Source organism: Bombina bombina, chromosome 6, assembly GCF_027579735.1.
Source record: "Bombina bombina isolate aBomBom1 chromosome 6, aBomBom1.pri, whole genome shotgun sequence".
Classification (NCBI taxonomy): domain Eukaryota; kingdom Metazoa; phylum Chordata; class Amphibia; order Anura; family Bombinatoridae; genus Bombina; species Bombina bombina.
Window position 1 is genome coordinate 448,686,818 of NC_069504.1, and position 10,094 is coordinate 448,696,911.

Here is a 10,094-nt window from a genome sequence, read left to right on the forward strand (position 1 = left end):
CTTCTTTGCTAGGAACAAGTTCCCTTTCACCTTGCACTAGACAATGCTGCATGGGGAGGGGAGTGTGTGCACTCACTTATTCTTCTCACTGACACCTTTCTACAAAGCACTGTTCCCCTAACAAACTCTCAGTTAGTTGATCTTAGGGCCACAGCAGAAAGAGCAGGGCTAAGGGGACGAGCAGACTGGATGCCGTCTGTCCAAGGCTGCATGGATACAGTGTGAGATGAGTCACACAGCCTCAAGACTGAAGAGAGCAGTGTATGCAGCTGCACAGATGCTCAAATCCTCACGTGCTTGTCACTCCAGCTTTCTGCTGCATGCGCCTACAGTCAGCCCTACCCAGAAACAATCCCTACCACCAGAGCAGTTACCTGGTAACAGTGGTAACCCCAGTAGGACCTTTTATGATGCAGTGGGGATGGCTGGATGCTGAGTTAGGGCTTTGCATTCAGTGCTGCACAGTGCACATCTAAAACAGCACATGGCAATAGATTGGCATATCACATGACACCGGCACGGTCTGGCACAGTTTAAAATATATATATATATAAGCAGAGTACTTTTGACTGTGACAGTATTAGGGCTGAATGTGTGTGTTCCCCATGTCACATCAGCAGTCTGGTATGAACCTAAAAAAAAAAAAAAAAAAAAAAAAAAATTTTTTTTTTTGTTAGGACTCTTGGGCCCCTCAACAGAAACTGGGCCCTGGGCAGCTGCCCCTTTTGCCCTGTGTTAAAGACGGTCCTGATTGGTAGTAGGCTTTCGAGCCTATACAGCTTGGAGTAAGACAACATGCATAAAGAGGATGATGTGGTCAAAATACTCATTTGCCTAATAATTCTGCACTCCCTGTATGATTGAAAATGTACTGAATGAGACGATGACAATAATGTGGCCAGCCACAGTATGGCTGCAGGAAGTACTGCTATTGAGGATCACACGCCTGTTAACCCAATCCTACCATTACCTTAAATTGAGATTGCACTGGGATGTGAAAAGCTGTGAGATCTTAACATACACAAGGTCTCCCCATGGAACATCCTGGCCACAAGATTTTGGTTTGGGATCTTGTGGCTGCAAGTACCTAGAACCACAGTTCTTCTCAAATCAAGTCAACAAGTAGCCACACATTTGTTCATATCTATAAAAGTAAAGTAATCAAGACAGGCTGGCTGACCATATTTTCTCAAACTGTCCAAATAATATGGGATACAAGATGGTATTCTCTCTTGATAAGGAGGATATTTCTTTCATACAGGTGGTGAGAGTACTAAATTCATTATTCCTGGGAATTACTCTACCCTGCCACTAGGAGGAGGCAAAGATTCCCAAACCCCAAGAGCTCTATAAAACTCCTCCCACCTCACTGGAAAACAAGTCTTGTCTTTGCCTCCACTGGTGGAAGGTGAATAATGAAGATGTGCGTGATACTCTTCTGTGAGATGGGTCCTCAGGCTGAGTTGAGGCCCATTTCCCATCAGAGTGCAGTGTTTGCCAGAGGGTTGTGTATGAAGTATGGGTAGTGACTCTTTTTTTATCTCATGGGAAATGAATCACAAGCCTCCCAGGGACCTGTCCTTTGCCTCTTCCTGCTTGGTCTTCAGTATTCTCCTATTCCACTGGCTTCCTACTGGTTTTACAAGTAGATGAGGGTCTCCCGGTAAGTAGTGTTTTTCTATTATTCTGGTCTGTGCATGTCAGGTTAGCACACCTAAGCCCACGGGATTGCGTGCGTTGAGTTTTACCTTGCTTTCTCTTTATTCGCCATTGGATTTTGTGCACTTTCCCTATTAGCTCGCTCTTCCGTTGTCATTTTGTCAGTAATTTTTTTTTAAAGAGCTACTTTTGGAGGAGGGACATTTTCCCTTTCTTAAAGAGCTTTTCTTGTGAGGATATAACTTTTCATTTATTTATGCATTTTCTACTTTTTGTAGTTTTCAGCATGTATGGAACTTTCTGATTCTGTACCTAAATTTTCCATGGAAGCTGTACCCTCTGAACACGTTTTTACTGTCCCTGATGCTGTCTCTCAGATAGTTTCTAGGGAATAGTCTAAAACAGACAATTCTTTTAATCCTTCTGCTAGGTTTAAGAAACTGTATCCCTAATATTGAGCTTTGGGAGACTGTCCCTAAGGTGGATGAGGCCATTTCTACTTTGCCTAAGCGTACTACAATTCATTCTCAGCTATCTCAGGAGATTTTTCTGGATCGCAGAACAGGTCGATCCCTGTCTTGGTGGCTGAATCATCAGTTTATTATGCAGTGGGCTTCTTTTGCTAGCCCTGCTTGGACTGTGATCACTACAGATGCAAGTCTTTCAGGTTGGGGAGCACAGGGGGTAAGGTTGCCAATAAATATTTTAGAACTCTGTGCTATAATCATATAATGCCACAGTAGTGACATTTATCAATATTTAAGGGGCAACTCACAGTTCTCCAGCCATGAGGGAAGTGTCTTGATTTCTCTCATGGGCAGAAGCCAATAATTGTCTAATTTCTGCTGTTCATGTTCCAGGAGTGAACAACTTAGAAGCAGATTGTCTCAGTCATCAGTCTCTACATCCAGGGGAATGGTCTCTTAAATTAGGATGTTTTCTTTTAGACGTGGATCTTTTGGGTTCCCTAGAAATAGATCTGATGGCTTCTTGGTTAAAAAAACAAACTCCCCAGGTACTTTGCAAGGTCCAGGGGTCCTTAGGTGGAGTTTGTGGATGCTCTAGTAGCATCTTGGTCCTTTCAACTTGCCAATGTGTTCCCTCCTTCCCAGGAGCAGGCAAGAGGAATCAACAGTAATTCTGATTGCTCCAGTTTGGCCTTGCAGGGTTTGGTATGCAGATCTGGTTCAGATGTCCAATTGCCAGCCTTGGCCTCTTCGTCTGTGGCCAGAGCTTCTGCAAGGTCTATTTTTCAATCCAGATCTCAAGTCTGTAAGCTTTATGGTTTGGAGATTGAACAGTTAGTTCTTAGACATAGATGTTTTTCAGATTCTGTGGCTAAGACTTTGATCCAAGCTCGTAAGCCTGTGACTAGGAAAATTTACTATACGGTCTGGAAGGCCTTTATTTCTTGCTGTTTGGATCATGGTTTTTCTTTTAGAATTCCTAGGATTCTGCAGTTTTTACAGGATGGTCTGGATAAGAGCATATCTACCAGCTCTTTGAAGGAGCAGATGTCTGCTCTTTCAGTTTTATCTCATAGGAGGATTGCCAAAGTTCCTGATATTCATGGTTTTGTTAAGGCTTTAGCATATTGTAAGCCTGATATTAAGCCAATTTCTCCACCTTCAAATCTAAATTTTGTGTTGAAGGTTCTGCAGGCTCCTCCGTTTGAGCCTATGAGGCCTATTTATCAAATGTCTGCCGGACCTGATCCGACAGTGCGGTCGCTGAATGAGGAGAGCAATACACTCTCCGTATTCAGCATTGCACCAGCAGCTCTTGTGAGCTGCTGGTGCAACGCCACCCCCTGCAGACTCGCCGCAAATCAGCCGCCAGCAGGGGGGTGTCAATCAACCCGATCGCGTTGAATTGTGGTGATTCCTGTCCGCCTGCTCAGAGCAGGCGGACAGGGTTATGGAGCAGCGGTCTTTAGACCGCTGCTTCATAACTGCTGTTTCTAGCGAGTCTGAGGACTCGCCAGAAACACAGGCCCACAAGCTCCATTCGGAGCTTGATAAATGGGCCTCTATGCATAAGGTGGATATTTAGCTTTTTTCTTGGAAAATTTTGTTTCTTTTGGCTATCTCTTTTGGCTAAAATAGAGTTTCAGAATTGTCTGCACTTTCTTGTGACTTTTTGCCTAAGGTTGTGTCTTCAGACAATATAAGTTGGGAAACTGTTTTCCTTTCTTTGTGCCCTAATCCTAAGAAATTTTCAGAAGTGCTTCTTCACAATTGGATGTTGTTAGAGCCTTACAGTATTATGTTGATGTTACTAAGGATTTCAGACAAACTTCTAATTTGTTTGTCCATTTTTCTAGTTCCAAAAGAGGGCAGAAAGCTACTGCGGTTTCTTTTGCTTTTTGGTGGAAAGTTTTGATCAACAAAGCTTGCTTGGAGGTGGGACAACCACCATCTTAGCAGATTACTGCTCATTCTACAAGATCAGTTGCCACTTCTTGGGTTTTTGAGAATGAGGCTTCTGTTAACCAAATTTGACGGCATACTTTTACTAAGTTCTACCATTTTGATGTTTTTGCTTCTTCTAAGACAGCATTTGGTAGGAGTCATTCAGACAGTAGTCTCAGGCTATATTTTTGGGGGTGGGGGTCTGTGTGTCATTTTAAGTGTATTTAATGTGTGTCATTTTAAGTGTATTTAAAAAAAACTTCCAATTTATTTTTTGGATTCTAAATGAGTTGTGAATTTTGCTTTCTCTGTGAAAAAAAAATATTTTTATTCTGCCACTTTTTATTACTTGTGGACTCCACAGCTTGGATATTACTTCCCAGGAGTAATGGATCATGGACTATGACTACCTGTATGAAAGAAAACATAATTTATGCTTACCTGATAAATTAATTTCTTTCATGGTGGTGAGGGTCCACAAGACCCCACCCTGTTTATTTTTTAGTGATGGTTTATTTTTGTGCACATCTGTTTTCCCTAGTCCTATTTCTTTCTCCAAATCTCTTGAGAAAGTCCACTGAGTGGACAGACGAAACACTTAGAGGAAGAGAAGAGGGGTGGGATCAGGAGGAATCCCAAGTCAAACGGAAGCTCTGACCCTTGTGTTACAAAGGGAAAAGACAGGAGGAGGAACTGTGAGACGGAAAGACTCATGTACTTTACGTTTCTGTTTGCTTTTTATTAAGTGCAAGCACAATATTTTATTTGAATAAATATAATTGAGATGTTAACTTGAATCGGGGTGCACTTTTGTTTTGCTTATTTCCTCTGCATTATTTGTATCCCTCCCTTATTTTACATTACTTGTGGACTCCACAGCTTGGGTGTTAGTTCCCAGGAGTAATGGATTGTGGACTCTCACCACCTGTATGAAAGAAAGCATAAGTTATGCTTACCTGATAAATTCATTTCTTTCATGGTGGTGAGAGTCCACGAGACCCCACCCTCTTTATTTTCTGGTGACGGTTTATTTTTGTACACATCTTTTTTCCCTGCTCATATTATTTTGCTCTTATTACTTTTTCCTACCTCTTTTGCTTGGCTATAGCATACCTTCCAACATTTCAAAATTCAAAAGAGGGACAGCCCCCCAGGCAAAAAATTTAAATGTGGTGGGCAGGAGTAGGGATGGGGCTTAAAAAAAATCATAAGACCAAAGTAATATAAATACAATTCTAAATTAAGTCATATCTTTTAATACTCTTAGTATAGCTATGTGCGCTCTGTATTTAATTAGCCTTTGCAGAGACAGTGCTACATATTTTTAACTTAATTGGAAATTTAATAATAGATTCTTTAAAACTGCTCTCTGCATTCCCCATTAATATTCTAGATTAGCAAAAATGCACAGTAACACACTACATAGCATACACTTACACATGTAGATACACACACACTACATAGCATACACTTACACATGTAGATACACACACACTACATAACATACACTTACACATGTAGATACACACAATATATCATACACTTATACAGGCAGATACATACACACACACTACATAGCATACACTTATACATGCAGATACACACACACACTACATAGCATACACTTATACATGCAGATACACACACACTACATAGCTTACACTTATACATGCAGATACACACACACACTGCATAGTATACACTTACACATGCAGATACATACGCACACTACATAGTATACACTTATACATGCAGATACACACACACACTACATAGCATACACTTATACATGCAGATACACACTTATACATACAGATACACACACTACATAGCTTACACTTATACATGCAGATACACACACTACATAGCATACTTATACATGTAGATACACACACACACACTTATAGATACAGAAAGACACACACACACTACATCATATATGGGTATCTGTAATTCATTGTATGGGGTCCTGGGGTTGGCAAACACATTAGCTGGCAGTCTGAGGCTGCCACTGTTCATTACCCTGGTGTTATCACTGCTCATTGTATAAAACTGAAGGCATGCTAGTATTATCACCAGGGGTTAGACTGTCCCACGAAAATCGGGACAGTTGGGGGGTATGCTATAGTTTTCCAGTGTGGTGGGAGGGTTTTTATAGAGTTCTTTGGGTTTGGGAATCTTTGCCTCCTCCTAGTAGTAGGGAAGAGTAATATCCAGAAGTAATGGATTGTGGACTGTCATCACCACTAAAGAAATTAATTTATCAGGGAGCATAAATTATTTTTTTTACAAGATTTACGATTATATATAAATTTTTTAACAATCAATAGAAAATGTAAAGCAAACTTGCTTTAGTTTTCAGAAATATAGATGTGGAAGATGTATAATTATATCAAATAAGAAAAGCATGGTAAACCCAACAAACAAGCTGCCCAACTCCACCCAACCATTGACACGAGCCACCAAGATTTGGTCCCTGACTAGAAAGAGCCTCACAAGCTCGTTTTGCAACAAACTATTTATATTCATTTTGTCAAATGATTTGTACACTTCTTCAAAATTACTCAAAATACTCTTATTAGTTTAGGCCCTAGGAACTAAATCACTCATTGGACTATTTGATTCCGATATAATGTTTACTGGTTAATTAACTTCTAAAGACCTTTTAAAATGAGAAACTATGTTGTGGTCTTATCAACTGTACACGTCTTACCTGGCTACGACAAGGAAGTTGGTTTCTTATTCGTGATATTCTGTTTCTTATTCATGGAAGTTGGTTTCTTATTCAATTTTTTTTGTCAGTGCTTAAAATTAACTTTAAAATAAAAATATAGGTTTTATTTAAATAACCATCAGATAGATTACGAGTTTTGAGCACTATAGGGAAATTAACAAACGCAACAAAAGTGGCGTTATTTAATCCCCTATAGCGCTGCCATTACAAGTTTTAAAAAACCTGCTTGTGCGTTGCGTTATGGCTGCGTTGAGCTCCATACCGCACCAAAAACAAGTGCTGATTTGACGTGCTCGTGCACGCTTTCCTCATAGACATCAATTGGGAGAGCGGGTCAGAAAAAAACCTAACACCTGCGATTGCGGAAAGAAAAGCTACGTAACGCAACCCGATTGATGTCTATGGGGAAAAAAAAAATACGGTTTAAACCTAACACCCTAACATAAACCTTGAGTCTAAACACCTCTAATCTGATGCCCCCAACATCGCAGACGACTGCCTACAGTTATTAACCCCTAATCTGCCGTTCCCGATATCACCGCCACCTAACTAAAGGTATTAACCCGTAATCTGCCGCTCCCAATATCCTTGCCACTATACTAAAGTTATTAACCCCTATTCCGCCGCACCCCAACATCGCTGCCACTATAATAAATCTATTAACCCCTATTCCGCCACTCCCTAACATCGCCGCAACTAAATAAAGCTATTAACCCCTAAACCTCTGGCCTCCCACATCACTACCACTAAATAAACCTATTAACCCCTAAACCACCAGCCCCCCACATCGCAACAACCTAAATTAAACTATTAACCCCTAAGCCTAACGTAACCCTAACATTGTAATTTTAATATAACATTAGGGGGGGTGTTAGGTTTAGGGGTTACTAGTTTAAATTAGTTTATTTCGATGTGGGGGCTTCCGGTTTAGGGGTTAATAGTTTTATTTATTATATTTCGTTGTGGGGGGCTTTCGGTTTAGGGGTTAATAGGTTTATTATAGTGGCGGTGGTGTAGGGCTTAATAACTTTAGTATAGTGGGGGCGATGTGGGCGGACAGCAGATTAGGGGTTAATAATATTTAAATAGTGTTTGCGATGTAGGAGGGCGGTGGTTTAGGGGTTAATAACTTTAGTATAGTGGTGATGATGTCGGGGAGCGACGATATAGGGGTTAATAAAAAAATGTGGCAGCGATATTGGGAGTGGCAGATTAGGAGTTAATACGTTTAATATAGTATTTGCGATGCAGGAGGGCCTCAGTTTAGGGGTTAATAGGTAGTTTATGGGTGTTTAGTGTACTTTGTAGCAGTTTAGTTATGAGTTTTATGTTACAGATTTGTAGCGTAAAGCTCATAACTACTGTACTGACTTTAGATGGCATTACGGATCTTGTCGTTTTAGGCAGTAACACCGTTTTTTTAGCCGGAACGCAAAACTCGTAATACCAGGGCTATGGGAATCCCATGAAAAAATTTCATTTTTAAGAGTGCGGTACTGACGTTGCGTTACAGGCTAAAAGGCTTGCGGTACACCTATACCGACAAGACTCATAATGGCTGCAGTACTCTTTAAACGCTGAAAAAAAAACATAATTTATGCTTACCTGATAAATTCCTTTCTTCTGTAGTGTGATCAGTCCACGGGTCATCATTACTTCTGGGATATTACTCCTCCCCAACAGGAAGTGCAAGAGGATTCACCCAGCAGAGCTGCATATAGCTCCTCCCCTCTACGTCACTCCCAGTCATTCGACCAAGGACCAACGAGAAAGGAGAAACCAAGGGTGTAGTGGTGACTGGAGTATAATTTAAAAAATATTTACCTGCCTTAAAAAAACAGGGCGGGCCGTGGACTGATCACACTACAGAAGAAAGGAATTTATCAGGTAAGCATAAATTATGTTTTCTTCTGTTAAGTGTGATCAGTCCACGGGTCATCATTACTTCTGGGATACCAATACCAAAGCAAAAGTACACGGATGACGGGAGGGATAGGCAGGCTCTTTATACAGAAGGAACCACTGCCTGAAGAACCTTTCTCCCAAAAATAGCCTCCGAGGAAGCAAAAGTGTCAAATTTGTAAAATTTGGAAAAAGTATGAAGCGAAGACCAAGTTGCAGCCTTGCAAATCTGTTCAACAGAGGCCTCATTCTTAAAGGCCCAAGTGGAAGCCACAGCTCTAGTAGAATGAGCTGTAATTCTTTCAGGAGGCTGCTGTCCAGCAGTCTCATAGGCTAAACGAATTATGCTACGAAGCCAGAAAGAAAGAGAGGTAGCAGAAGCCTTTTGACCTCTCCTCTGACCAGAGTAAACGACAAACAGGGAAGACGTTTGTCGAAATTCCTTAGTTGCCTGTAAGTAAAACTTTAGGGCACGAACTACATCCAGATTGTGCAGAAGACGTTCCTTCTTCGAAGAAGGATTTGGACACAAAGAAGGAACAACAATCTCTTGATTGATATTCCTGTTAGTGACTACCTTAGGTAAGAACCCAGGTTTAGTGCGCAGAACTACCTTATCCGAATGAAAAATCAAATAAGGAGAATCACAATGTAAGGCTGATAACTCAGAGACTCTTCGAGCCGAGGAAATAGCCATTAAAAATAGAACTTTCCAAGATAACAACTTTATATCAATGGAATGGAGGGGTTCAAACGGAACACCCTGTAAAACGTTAAGAACAAGGTTTAAACTCCATGGCGGAGCAACAGTTTTAAACACAGGCTTAATCCTGGCCAAAGCCTGACAAAAAGCCTGAACGTCTGGCACTTCTGACAGACGTTTGTGTAACAGAATGGACAGAGCTGAGATCTGTCCCTTTAATGAACTAGCAGATAAACCCTTTTCTAAACCTTCTTGTAGAAAAGACAATATCCTAGGAATCCTAACCTTACTCCAAGAGTAACCTTTAGATTCACACCAATATAGGTATTTACGCCATATCTTATGGTAAATCTTTCTGGTAACAGGCTTCCTAGCCTGTATTAAGGTGTCAATAACTGACTCAGAAAACCCACATCTTGATAAAATCAAACGTTCAATTTCCAAGCAGTCAGCTTCAGAGAAGTTAGATTTTGATGTTTGAAAGGGCCCTGTATCAGGAGGTCCTGTTTCAGAGGTAGAGACCAAGGTGGACAGGATGACATGTCCACCAGGTCTGCATACCAAGTCCTGCGTGGCCACGCAGGCGCTATTAGAATCACTGATGCTCTCTCCTGTTTGATTCTGGCAATCAATCGAGGAAGCATCGGGAAGGGTGGAAACACATAAGCCATCCTGAAGTCCCAAG